This window comes from Podarcis cretensis (assembly GCF_951804945.1).
Source record: "Podarcis cretensis genome assembly, chromosome: 3".
Taxonomy (NCBI): domain Eukaryota; kingdom Metazoa; phylum Chordata; class Lepidosauria; order Squamata; family Lacertidae; genus Podarcis; species Podarcis cretensis.
This window is the reverse complement of record NC_137172.1, coordinates 70,823,624-70,837,587: the sequence shown is the minus strand read 5'-3', so window position 1 is coordinate 70,837,587 and position 13,964 is coordinate 70,823,624.

Here is a 13,964-nt window from a genome sequence, read left to right as displayed (position 1 = left end):
ATAAATGTTGGGTTGGATCATCACCATATAACGGAATCACATAAACTGATTTTTTCTCAATATGAACTATAAGATATACATTACAGTGTGTGTTTTAAAATGGTATACTCAAATTCTAAGGTAAGTTAAGAAATACGACTTGTACTATTTTTAAAGGCTTAATTTCATTTTGATAATTATAGTCCAAATCCACTGTGATGTATTCATTTTAAACATAAGTAAAATTGTCAATTTACATTTTTTTGGTAATGTAAATGGATTGTGTTTGGCTGCATATAGCAGCAAAGGGCAGGAAAGTATTAATTTAATATGCACTGATTAACCTGTTCCCCTCCCCCCATTATAAGATATGGCATGACTGTCTGCATAAATGACTGTGACAATTGTTGTATGGCAGTGTGATAATACAAACAAATTGCAAAACAAATATGCAGAAAAATAAAATTCATGGACTCATTTTCTTGATCCTGCAGCTGCCTAGGTGCTGTTTAATATATATGGTATACTGTTCCTTCAAACCCTTAACCTAATTTTGTCCCTAAACATTGATTGGCGAAGTTAAGTGTCCAGGTGTTCCTTTTCAAAAGAGTATTTTCTTATGGAATGGAAAGCCCATTATTTTTTTGGTTTAAAATGGAACCAAACTTAATATATTTTGCAAATGGCTTTTTATAAATGCCACAAATCAGTGTAGTAAAGTATTGCAGATCATGCTGCTATTAAACAGTATTTTTATTTCTTAGATCAAATCTGTAATAGATTCAAAAAGCTCATAACAAGAGTAAACTAATTGATTTCTTATTGCTTGTTTTTGAGAAAAACATGCTTTCTGCTGTGAGCTAATAAAGTAAAAAGGCACCAGGATGATATTCACAGTCATTGGAATACCAGAAGCTTTTTCCTGCTTTGCTGTAGTCCTCAAATTTCTATTATGAAGACCATGAACATGTGCAATATATTTCAGTAATGCTTTTGACTAATGCACACAGTTCTACAATTCGGACATTTTTGGTTTGCTAGAGAAGAGGGTGTGTGGCGAAAGAGAGATTCTAGGTAGTAAACTTCTGTGTGGTTGGAATCATCTGGAGAGTACTGGCAAATGAAATTCAGAATCATGAGCTTACCAAAAGAATTCTGGTACAGTAAATGACAATTACAAGAGCAAAGGGGAGAGTTTTATGTTCTATTTTTTTTACTTGTTAATTTCTTTCCTTGCTTATATCAGTCTGCTGCAAATTGCCAAAGAATATTTACAGTGCCCACCCTGATTTTGGTCATTCCTTGTCACATTTGACACCATTAGTTTCTGTAATTTGGGCCAGAATTTAACAATGAGTTAGCTGTGCCAAAAACACTGTGCATATCCACAATTTACTCTTTTTGAATGTATGTCATTGCAGTAAGCTTCCCCCTCCCTCTGTTGTCTTGTGAGAAGATATAGCAGTGACATTATGTATATCTTTGGATACCTGTAAATAATATGTAAAGCAAGTTTTTATGATGAAGAAATTCTTGGATTTCATTACTGAGAGTAAAATCTGAACCTGTAAAACAAATAAATTTATCTTTCTACAGGCAGTGATGGTGTATGGATATGTGTATTGGTTCTGCATACAAAAGTCTCTCTGACTATGCTTATCAGTGTATAATATGTAAGAGAAGACATGTTGGTCTGTTCAAACAGCCATCAGGATTTGATGCACGGTTTGAGGTTGGATTGAACTTGATGTATTCACTCAGTCAGGATAGCTCTCTCTCAGGGTACCTACTACATTGATAAAATGGCAATAGAATCTAGGCTAATGGTTAGTGCAAGCCATAAAATAGAAGCAATTTACAATTTTTAAAATTATGTAGCTAGTTATGAAAGTCAATAAGCTGTTTCTTGAATTTCCATGCTCCCCTTTTCCAAGTTGGCAATTGTTGCCACAATAGTGCTGGTAGTACTAGCTAGCAATGTCAGTGCACCATTATATCTTAAATACTAGATCAGGTTACTAATAAACATAAGAAATGCTATCCCTTATTTGCTATTACCTTTTCACTCTTCTAATTTTAATGAATTTGTTTTGGAGGTTTGTGTTGCAACAAAAATGATAACTAGATCTTTTTTGTGGGTTATATGACTTCTGGCTTTATGGTATGGGATACTTTTAATGCTGCCTTTACTGATTATTGTAATTCAAGGGAAAAACTTCAATTTTCTAAAAATGTTCTGATTGCACTGGAAGATGTACCAATTTTTGCTTATTCTAAACTTGCTAAAAATGCACAAAAATGCCTTTTAACTTTTTGATTGCGGAATCAAAGAAGCCAACACCTTTTCTGCTGCAAAACACCAAAGCATCAACATTAAAAGAATTACAGAGCCACCAGTATCACCCTTAGGGCTCAGTATTTCTGAAGCAGCAAAGAAGCAGCAGTGGGTGTTGTTAAGATCTGACATGGCAAGAATAGAGCCAATGATTTATCTTTATCCTCTTTGTGGAGATATTCTGCAGATTCATGCCAAGGACTACTATGGTGACAAATGATGTCTCAAAACATAACAGTGGTGCACCACTGAGGCTTACTTCCTGCGAAGGATCACCAGTGTTCAGTCCCATGGTGAAGATGGCATCAACCCCGTACTTTACAAAGAGAATAAAAGTGCTCCTGGTGTTGCTTTGCCACATGCCAGTATTTAAGCCTTGATGTCCTTAGGGATAGTTGTGCTTAGTAATTATGCTTTGGCTTCTGCAATTGTGATTTGTAAGAAGGCAGGCAGACATGTGTTAGGCAGCTAATAAATTGTGCTTCCTGAAGACCGAGCATCTCCCTTCAAAGGAAGTCATAATTGTGGATGTTGAAAGTGATACTTGAACTATGCTGGTGGAATACTAGGCTGGAGGTGGGAAAGGGATGGTTTGGGTGTGTCAGGTGACAGAGTGACAATTATGAAGGGGGAATTATGTTTGTGGTTTAAGTTGATATTGTAACTTTAAACCAACAAATAAGGTTCAGGGAAGCCAGGTGTTTACTTTTTACTCACAGGGATTCTGAAGTTTTGCTTCGTAAAACCAATGTATAAAAAGAGCATAAAGGTTGCTGAGTGACTGAAAAATGCACACCTTACAATTATTTAATTCATCAGCTACTCTTTGCCTTGAATAATCATTTGAGGAATCCACATGTGTCATGATTCCACTATATAGTAGCCTTACTTCAGTTAAACACAGAAAGAAGTCTGGGTGAGCTGAAGCAAATGACAAGGTTTGGTTTCATGAGACAAGGCAGCATCAACTTTCTCTGTGTTAAAAGATCAGTGCCAGCACCTTACACTGGAATTGAAGGCAAATAAGGCAGCCAGTGTTCATTTTCCACAGTGCTACACTGCCTTATTTCTAGCAAAGCACAATACCTTTTTTTTTTTTGTCAGTAAAATGTTTCTCATATGAGTAGAAGGCATTTTATAGTCATATTGTACTTTGATATATACTTGGTTTTAAACTGCAGCATGGGAATCTGTACCCCCCTGAGGGTCAAATTCCTTCAGGGGAAAGAAATAGGGGAATGCATAGTGGATGCTGGTGGGGCGAAAGCTGGTGTGCAGGCCACATGCATATTACACAACACACACACACACACACACACTGTGTGCCAAGAAAGGTGCACAAGGAGGAAGCCAAGCTGAGAAAAGCTTGTGCTGCAGCAACAGATCAGACTGGCAGAGTAGGGCTTAGCTCCATACTAACAGAGGTAGTTGGGGGGGGGGTTGTCTCTGCAGCCGATATAGAACCTGGAGAAGCAGAGATAATACACTCTGCTTGGTCAGCTGGCCATGGAGGAAAGATCACTGTCAGGTTGCTGAAATCGTGGAGAGAGTAACACTGGGATAGGCGAAGAAGGCAGTGACTTAGTGTAGGGGAAGATGTGTAGCCCATTACATAGAAATTGGTGTTCCCACGTGGCTTTGTCTTGCTCTCATTTTGATGCAACAGAAGAGGTGTTGGCTTTCTCGGCTCATATTTTGAAACACATTTCCTGTATTTTCCATAGCAATTTGGAAACTAGCAGAGGCTTCTTACTTTGTTTCATCAGAATACTTTCATCTGTCTTTACGTAAAAGAATGCCCAAGGCAGCTAGCAATAATAAAATGCATCAAAATAAAAACAGGGAACAATAAAAAAGTATGGAGTGTGCAAAAAAAAGCAGCTTAATAAAAAGAATAATGGAAGAAGCAAGAACCAGGAAGGTTCGGCTGGGAACATTTAGGGGACTAGCCTAGTCGCCCTAGTCCACTGACAGCACGCCACTGACAGCACGCCAGATGTTGCCGGACTCCCACCTCCCACTAGTCCCAGCCAGGATGGCCAATGGTCAGGGATTATGGGACTTGTAGGCCATCAGGTTCCCCATCACTGGCTTATGCTCATTAATAAAATGGTCGTACAAAGCAGTGCATGCCTCTAAGATTAGGTCCATAGTGTGCTAGCTTTGCCAGTTGTATTACCACAAAAGTGTGAGTTGCCTCCATGATACCAACAACAGCCATCGGCTCTGGATATGGCGCAACAGTGTCAGCAAAAGATATCACAAGCCATGAGATCAGGCTGAAAAAGGAACACAGCAAGGCTTCCTCCTAGTTTTCTCATTGCTGATACCCTGTTTTTAGTTACTAAGTTGTTTCTGTGTTACAGCTTCCCTCACAATCAAGCTTGAAAGATAAGTTACCTACAGTACTTCCTTATATGAGGATCTCTCTCCAGGGCCAGTAAGCATAAGCAGTATGCATATAGTGGTGAACGTCTGAAAGGATTCTAAGCAACTGTTGGCATCTTAATAACGCCAAGAACTTTGGGCAGATAGAAGCAAGAGCAGCTTTCAACAAATAAAGCCACCAAAAAGCAGATTAGTTTGTAATCTAATTTAAGAAAACAAGTGTGTACTACCGTTGGCTAGATCAACCCTTTCATAGTCACTACACTAATAATAAGACTGTCGATGGATTGGATTTGTTCAAGAGGGTTGGACACAACTAACCTAGACCATGGAAGCTTATGTCACAACAGATCTGTTGCTACACAATCCAGTGCATGTTTACTTAGAAGTAAATCCCACTGTGTTCAATGGAGCTTATTTCCAATTATGTGTGAATAGTACAAATGCCATGTAGATGTTGTTGGACTCCAAGTCCCGTCAGTGCTAGCCAACATAGCCAGTGGTCAACAACATCTGAAGAGCCAAAGGTTACAGTCCTGGTATATAGGATTGTGGTCTTGATTTAGTTGGGGAAAGTAGTCTTTCCAGGGACCTGTGATCAAGCCAGACAACCTGAACAGAGGTTCCTCCCAAAGGGCTGCTGAACCTTTGTCACCAACCTTGAGCAGCAACTGCTTCAGGTTCCTACTTGCAAGTGAAGAGGTAGGAAAAATCAGAAATGGAATCCCCAGAATCATCACAACTACAGCACCTAAGAAGCGGCCCTTCTTCTTGGAGACTAGAATTGCTAGGACCTCCTTTTTGTCTGAAAACAGTAACTACCTTGCCTTTGAGAGAAGTTAATGCAATCAATAGTTAAAGCCATGGTTTTCCCAGTAGTGATGTATGGAAGTGAGAGCTTGACCATCAAGAAGGCTGATCGCCGAAGAATTGATGCTTTTGAATTATGGTGCTGGAGGAGACTCTTGAGGGTTCCATGGACTGCAAGAAGATCAAACCTATCCATTCTTAAGAAAATCAGCCCTGAGTGCTCATTGGAAGGACAGATCGTGAAGCTGAGACTCCAATACTTTGGCCACCTCGTGAGAAGAGAAGACTCCCTGGAAAAGACCCTGATGTTGGGAAAGATGGAGGGCACAAGGAGAAGGGGACGACAGAGGAGAAGATGGTTGGACAGTGTTCTCGAAGCTACAAACATGAGCCTGACCAAACTGCGGGAGGCGGTGGAAGACAGGAGTGCCTGGCGTGCTCTGGTCCATGGGGTCACGAAGAGTCGGGCACGACTAAAAGACTAAACAACAAAATGCAATCAAAATACCAGTGAACAATGCACAAGGATGCTGCATGAGACCTTGTTAGTCCAGTTAAAATAAGGTTGAACTTTCAAAAATAGTTGAAAGAAACTATCAGACTAGCATAAGAAACAACATTCTAAAAAGTGCAATGTCTAACCTGCAGGTAAAACCAAACAGGAAGTGATCAACCGACAGCACACAACACGGTCAAGCATGGTGTCCCCGTGCTAACAAAAACCAGAAGTGAATAGGAAATTGGGATAAGCTTTGGGACAATCAGATCACCTCCAGGAGAGTGTTTTCTACAAGACAGAAGAAAACTGTATCCAGTCCAACACATGTTTTTGGAAGAAGACACTCTCAAGGATTTAGGCTCACCCAAAGCTTGTAGTGGGGTGTGCCCCACCCACCCATTCCTTTTTTATTTCTACCCAGTTTGGCCACTATTACCATAGGGATATCATACTCAACAATGAGATAGCAAGAGAAATTTACAAAACTCATTTTAGAAGTATTAGAGGATTCAGAAATATTATAAAGCAAAAGAAAGAAGAATCCATTTGAACAGAAGTAGCAATATTACAGTTTCAAGTGACTGTTGCTTTCCAGTCTTTTCCAGTAACAACCAAAAAAGTCTGCACTCTAGTTTTTATTAGCACGGGGACACTGTGCTTGAGAGTATCGTGTGCTGTCAGTAGATCACTTCCTGTTTGGTTGTAGCTCCAGGTTAGAACCTGGAAAGAGGCCTCAGCAACCACACAGGGCTTTAACGGATCCCATAACAGGGTAGTCTGCCACCCCACATCTGCAGTTAAGCCAGCTGACCACTGCCATCCCTCATGTAAATGAGACTCAAGGATGTGCTTGCATAATCCTAGTTAAACTATGGGCTGAGCTTTACTCTTTTATATTGTTTCCAGGGGTGGGGGGTGGGGGTGAATAATGCAAATGGAACTACCAAATTCAAAAAATAAAATAAAAATTATGCTAAGCACATAGACAAAGCATTGCATTTGGAAAGAGGAAGCATAACCTCTTGGCTCACATAACCAATTATCTATTTCCACCCTTGATTTGATGACAGGGTGGTTATCAAGAGATTAAAGCAGTGAAGCAATGTGTACTCCAATGCAAAACTGACAAGCAAGGCTAGGTTTACTGCTGGAGGCCCGGCAGCAATGGATACAAAGAACAGGAAACATGGCTTAATAGCTGCAGCCTATAGATATGACATTTCTCATAAGAGGAAAAACCAAGCTCTGATTTTCCACCTGCTAGTGGCACACCTTACTTTCCATGAAACTCAAGGTGTGAAACATGGTAAGCAAATCAGACAGAAGGAAATTCCAAGAAGCAGGCGTGACAGTGACAGGAGGTGCCTGGCTGGAAGTCAAAACCAGCAGTTGTATGCTTCTGGCATCTTGGACTACTTGTGGAAAACTTGCTTGGATTTCACAGGGCATTAAGTACAGTAGTCCCAGTGGCCAGTTGACAAATAGTAGCATATGGGGCTGAACTACTAAATAAATCAGGAAAGAAGAAACTAGCAAAAGTGGTCAGTCCTGATATTACGCATGTATACATTCACTTTTGGAATATTAGTAGATGGTGTTAAGCATTGACCCATGTGTTTAAGGATCATTCGGTCTTGATTTTCTAATAGCACTGCCCTATGCCTATGCAAACCCATTTTGAAATGGGGGATATTTTCCATTGCACTTCGTGATAATGCATAGGCTGTTCTTTTGAAAAAGTGAAAAGAAAAATATTGTCAACTCTGCCCGATGCCTGAAGTAGCTCTTTGGAGTCTCCTCTTGCTGGGCAAGATAGTGATTTCATAACTTCCTGACAGTGCTGGCAGAACTCTCTCCTGGTTAGAAATGGATAGCCCAAGACATTTTGCTGGCTGAGGTGAAGGGTGAAATGACGCTTCCCCTCTTCCATGCACAGAACTTGATGGGATGGCAGCCAAATCGGCATAGCATCCTCTAGCACTGCTTAGAGCAGCAGATTACTTGAGAGTGTGCAGGAGTATGGCACACATAGCTCTCTGCTCCAACAGAAGGTGAATGGTCAGGGGTTCAGGAGGAATAGCCAGGGCACTGACACCACTGCATTTGTCACAGGAGGACATGTGTTTAAGTGCCTGCTTAAAACATGTTTGTTTAGATAAGCCTACCCAAGAATGAAGCATGTTTGAATCTGTTTTTAGTTTTAAATCGCAGACTAGATCCAGTCCAGGCACTCTTGGAGGAAAATGATTCCCTAGATCCATTTCAATCAGGGTTTAGTCCCAGTTTTGGCACAGAAATTGCTTTGGTCACCCTGCATGATGACCTCTGTCAGGAGAGGGGAGTGGGAATGTGTCCCTGTTAATTCTCCTCAACTTCTCAGCCACTTTCTATACCATCAACCACGGAATCCTTCTGGTGTGGCTGTCCAAGTTGTGGGTGGGTGGCACTGCTTTACAGTGGTTCTGGTCCTACTTGGATGGACATTTACAGAAGGTATTGCTTGGGGAGTGTTCTTCAGCCCCATGGAGCCTTCAATGTGGAGCTCCTCAGGGTTTGATTTTATCCCCTAAGCAGTTTAACATCTGCATGAAACCGTTGAGTGGGGTTATCCCAAGGTCTGAAGTATGTTGTCAGCAATATGCTGATGACACACAGCTGTACTTCTCCTTTACATCTGCAGGTAAGGCAATGGATGTGCTGGATCATTGTCTTGCCTCAGTAATGGTCTGGATGAGAGACAATAAACTGAAGCTTAATCTAGATAAGACAGAGGCACTGTTAGTGGGTGGTTCCCTAAACTGGATGGCTGGGAGGTTGCCTGCTCTTGATGAGGTTATACTCCCTCTCAAGGAGTGGGTCATAGCTTGAGGGTACTTCTGGATCCTTTGCTGTCACTTGAGGCTCAGATGGCCTCAGTGGCATGGAGGCCTTCCACCAGCTTCGCCTGGTGGCTCAGCTGTACCCCTATTTGGACAGGGGCAACCTAACTACTGATGTCAATGCTCTTGTGACTTGTAGATTACTGCAACACATTATATACACAGGGCTGCCTCTGAAGACAGTTCAGAAACTTATGCTAGTGCAGAATTCGGCGGCCAGGTTGCTGACTGGGGCAAGATGGTTTGAGAATATTACAGTGGTACCTCGGGTTAAGTGCTTAATTTGTTCCGGAGGTCCGTTCTTAACCTGAAGCACCACTTTAGCTAATGGGGCCTCCTGCTGCTGCTGCGCCGCCGGAGCACGATTTCTGTTCTTATCCTGAAGCAAAGTTCTTAACCTGAGGTACTATTTCTGGGTTAGCGGAGTCTGTAACCTGAAGCATATGTAACCCGAGGTACCACTGTACACTGAGCCTGGCCTGACTGCAACGACTGCCAATTAGTTTCTGGGCTCAATTCAAAGTGCTGGTTTTGACCTATAAAGCCTTAAACAGCTCAGGACTGCAATATCTCAAGAACACCCTCTCTCCATATGAACCTCTCTGGACCCTGAGATCATCCTCTGAGGCCCTTCTTCATGGGCCTCCTCCATGAGAAGTCCGGAGGGCGGCAACACGAGAATGGTCCTTTTCTGCAGTGACTCCCTGTTTGTGGAATGCAGGGAGGTTTGCCTGGTGCCTTCAACATACAGCTGAAAATGTTCTTCTTCAACAGGGCCTGGGGACTGATTGACATCTGATGCCCTTTAAAATGGGTTGTGGGAGGGGGGGTTATTGGTTTGTTCCTATTTTATATATATATATTGTGGTTTTATACCGCAGTTTTATGTTGTGAACTGCCCTAAGATCTACAGATGAAAGGTGGTTTCCAAACTTAATAAATAAAATAATAATAATAATATCACTGATTTTTTTAAAATTGTCTAATATAATTGCTTTAACTGTTTTTACCAGGAATTTTATTGTTCTATTATTTTTATAAAACGCTTTGGAGATTGTGTGTATACTGTATATACTATGTTTATAAACAAAGTGGTGTATAACTTTTATTAAATAGATAGATAGATAGATAGATAGATGATAGAATGTGCAAATTTGCAGGGTGCCAGTACTTAGGTATCCAAAATGGCACCATCCACCTACAAAGAGGGAGGTATCAGCAGGCTTAGGGGAGTCTCAAGTTTTGCAGGTTATTTTTTTTAAGAGGTCAAAACATTCCAAAGAGGACTGAGCATGCTCAGTGGTCATGGAATGCTGTCTGACCCTTGCAGGGGAAAACAGAAAACTGAGTGGAGTGGTGGAATAGCCTAATGTAAAGTAGCTAATGTGTTACCCTCCAGAGGTTGTTGGACTGTAATTCCCATCATCTCTGACCTTTGCCCATGCTCTTTGGGGAGCGATGGTGTGAGTTGTAGTCCAACAACCTACTGAGAATATCCTGAGTTGTCTTGCATTGTTTTGTTGAAGTTTCCCTTGGCATTTACAGAAGAAATGCACATGTCCATACATGCCCACATATCACCATTATATTGAAACATATGTTTATTTTAGATTGTTTATTTTAGTTTCAGTTTTTATGTCCAAAGACTCAATTTCTTCATCATAAATCCATGCTTTATATATGTGCAGAAATACCCAGAAATATTAGGGATGGGGAGAAAATTTGCTTCAGCTCAGAGACAAAGCTACCTCATATTAAAAAACGGTACATGAACCAAAACATAACCATGCTTCAAAATATACACATCTCTGAATTTTGCAATGCAATTCTCCAATCAAGTACAAAATGCATGTAACAGGGGGAAGTGTGTATATAAATGAATATATTAATGGAAATAACATACAACATGCATTATATATGGGGAAATTGCTTTGCAAAAATGTGTACATTAGGCAAAAATGCATATCAAAATGTGTATATTAAGAGAAATTTGCTTTAAATTGCTGATGAGTTTTCAGGAGAACCTTTGGGGGGGGGGCAGTATTGCAAACTGATGTGGAAATGGGGAGAATAGAAAATAAAAACTAGAAAAATGAAACACCAAAATTGACAGATTGACAGATTACTTCAATTCTAACCCTCAGCCCCTATTCCAAATGCCATTATGGGAGCTTCTGCTTGTCAAAAGTGTTCTTCAAATATCCAAATTTCCCTGTGCCTTATGATCTGCAGACTGAATCCAAGGCTGCAGTCCTGTATAGCTATGAAATCAATTCCACAGATATCAGCACAGAATGGCCAGGTGAAAAACAAGACCCAGAAGAGGGGATCTCAGCAGGTACAGCTTCCATGACACCCCCTCTTCCAGATGATTATTACAGGTGCAGGAGACCTGCCCCTTCTTTTTCACCTGCCCAACCATACATCAACAAGTCTTTTTAAGTAATTATATATAGGATAGCGTTGCAAAGTGTCTAGAGTCTGACAGCCCATCAGTTTCCAGAGGACTTTAAATTTGATGCACCAAGGACAGAAAACAACAAGCCTCCCTGTGCCCTTTTTAACATGGATGTGCCAAGCTTGCAGTCTGCTTTCCCTAACATTTCCTTCTGCTAGCTCTGACTGCAACAGAGGCAGAGCGGGAGAGGGGAGGCCGCCTATTTGCCTATTCTGTTTAACAAGGCTACTTGCTAAGCATCTGGGAGTTGTCAGGAGCTCCTTACCCAGCTGGAGCAGCTGCTTCTCTCATTAGCCAGAAGCAGCTCTTGAGCAAGCAACAAGAGAAGCAACATTACCCAGCAGCATGGGGAGTTGATTTATTGTAGAAGAGAAAAATATGGGGTTTTGTTTATAGTACAGTCTTTTGAAATACAGAAGAGTTCTCTCTCTCTCTCTCTCTCTCTCTCTCTCAGAACATGGCTTGACTACAAGACGTGCTCCTTAGCAAAACTAACACAGAGTTTAGATTTGCATTTGCATTATGGATTTGTGCCAGTGAAACTTCTTTGGATAGCTCTCTCATTCATACTGCATACGGTAACCTAGACCCAAATGAACCCCATGCATAAGCAAAAGATGCTTCCATGAGCATTGGGGGTGGGCAGTTTCCTTTTTGGCTACACCTTCTGGCATGACATTGACTGCTGCATCTAGGAGTCCTCTAACCTCTAGAATCAACTTTGGGAAGGCCACTGTGGGATGAGAAGACCCACACAAGAAAGCCCTGGCGCATGCACAAAACACAGCATGCAGCCTCTGCAAATCCAGCAAATATCATTATGAGGTTTACCTAAGGCAAATGATCTCTAACAGTTGGCCTTTCTGCCTGGGGCTGGTGGGAAGGGAAGTCCAACAGCACCTGGACAGCCACAGGTTGTCCTTCTTTGACCCACGGGGGCTTCCCTCATGTTCAGTGTAGCAGAAACAGGTTGGAATGACAATCCAAACTAGAAAAGGTAAAACAAAATAACCAATACGTTCAGTGCTAATAGCAAGGTTCAAATCTATGCCATATCGATTCCCTCTGTATTCTTAGGGAAGACATTTTTTGCCTTATGTTACATTCTTGCGTGGATTTACTTGAAAATAAATCACAATTGGACATAGCAAGACTCATGCAACAGGAGCTGGGGCATCAGGTCTCCTCGAGCACAGCCCCATTATGGTGAATTGAAGGCAAAAATGTAAGTTTCTCCCCAAAATTTCACAGTCACCTTCTTTCCTCTCCCTTGCCCTCATATTTTTAGACTCTTGGAGACTTTCCTGTCAATCTCCCATTCTCTCTGCACTGCTCAACCAATATAAATTCAAAACCAGTTGTTACAGTAAGGGCCACATTTTCAACAACAAAAAAAGGTGTTGGAAGCGCATACTCTTGAGTACGCCCAGAAAAAGCACTGTTCAAAACTACTGCTGTGGCCAGGCGGTCCCTCCCACCCATCTCTAGGCATAAATCAAAAATGCTGTTATGAAAGGTAGGATGGTTCAAAGGAGAGGAACTCAATGTGCAGAGCCTATATTGTGAGTAGGTGGGTGGGTGTGGGTGTGTATGTACGTACGTACGTACATACGTACATATATACGTACATACGTACACACACACACACACACACACACACACACACACATGGAAGCATGGATTGTACCTTGCCTGTACACCCCACCCAGGCAAGCCTGTCCCAGCAGACAGGCTCACATTGCATTTGCCAAGCGCGTACATGCAAATTCCATTGTTTGTAGGCCTGAATATACTGGCTGTGCACCAGATTCTTTTTCCTTTGTTTCCAAACTTGCCCTCACCCCACTTCCGCAATTCAAAATCAGGGGCAGGCAGAAGATACTTTTTTATTTTTATTATCCTTTATTTTTACTATCCTTTATTTATCAATACCGTATTATGTTTGCATCCACATTTCTTTCAATAAGCTTAAGAGTGGCATTTATTGTCCTTTCCGCCAGGTCATCATCACAACAACCTTGTGAGGTTGGTTAGGCAGAGTATCCATGACTGGCCCAAGGCTGTGTGGCTGAGTAGTGATTTTAACCCTGGTCTCCCACATCCTAGTCTGCTTAATATCCTTCTACCTTGTGCTGTTTCTGGAAAGTCAGTATAGAGGTGAATAAGCTGGGGGAAGGAAAATGTTGCCACATAGGTATAGTAGTTAAAGGCTTGGTACCAACCAACCAACTCAGACTCAATCCTGTTCACTCATATTAGGGAATTCAGTGAGGCCTACTTCTCCATAATGTATGGCTATTGTGGCATGAACCCACTCAGTTGTAACTGTAGGCACCTCTTCTGGACCCAGGTGCTAAGTAGACCACACGGGTGGCGCTGTGGTCTAAACCACTGAGCCTCTTGGGCTTGCTGATTGGAAGGTTGGCAGTTTGAATCCCCACAACAGGGTGAGCTCCCGTTGCTCTGTCCCAGCTCCTGCCAAACTAGCAGTTTGAAAGCACACCAGTGCAAGTAGATAAATAGGTACCGCAGTGGCAGGAAGCTAAATGGTGTTTCTGTGCACTCTGGCTTCTGTCATGGTGTTCCGCTGCACCAGAAGCGGTTTGGTCATGCTGA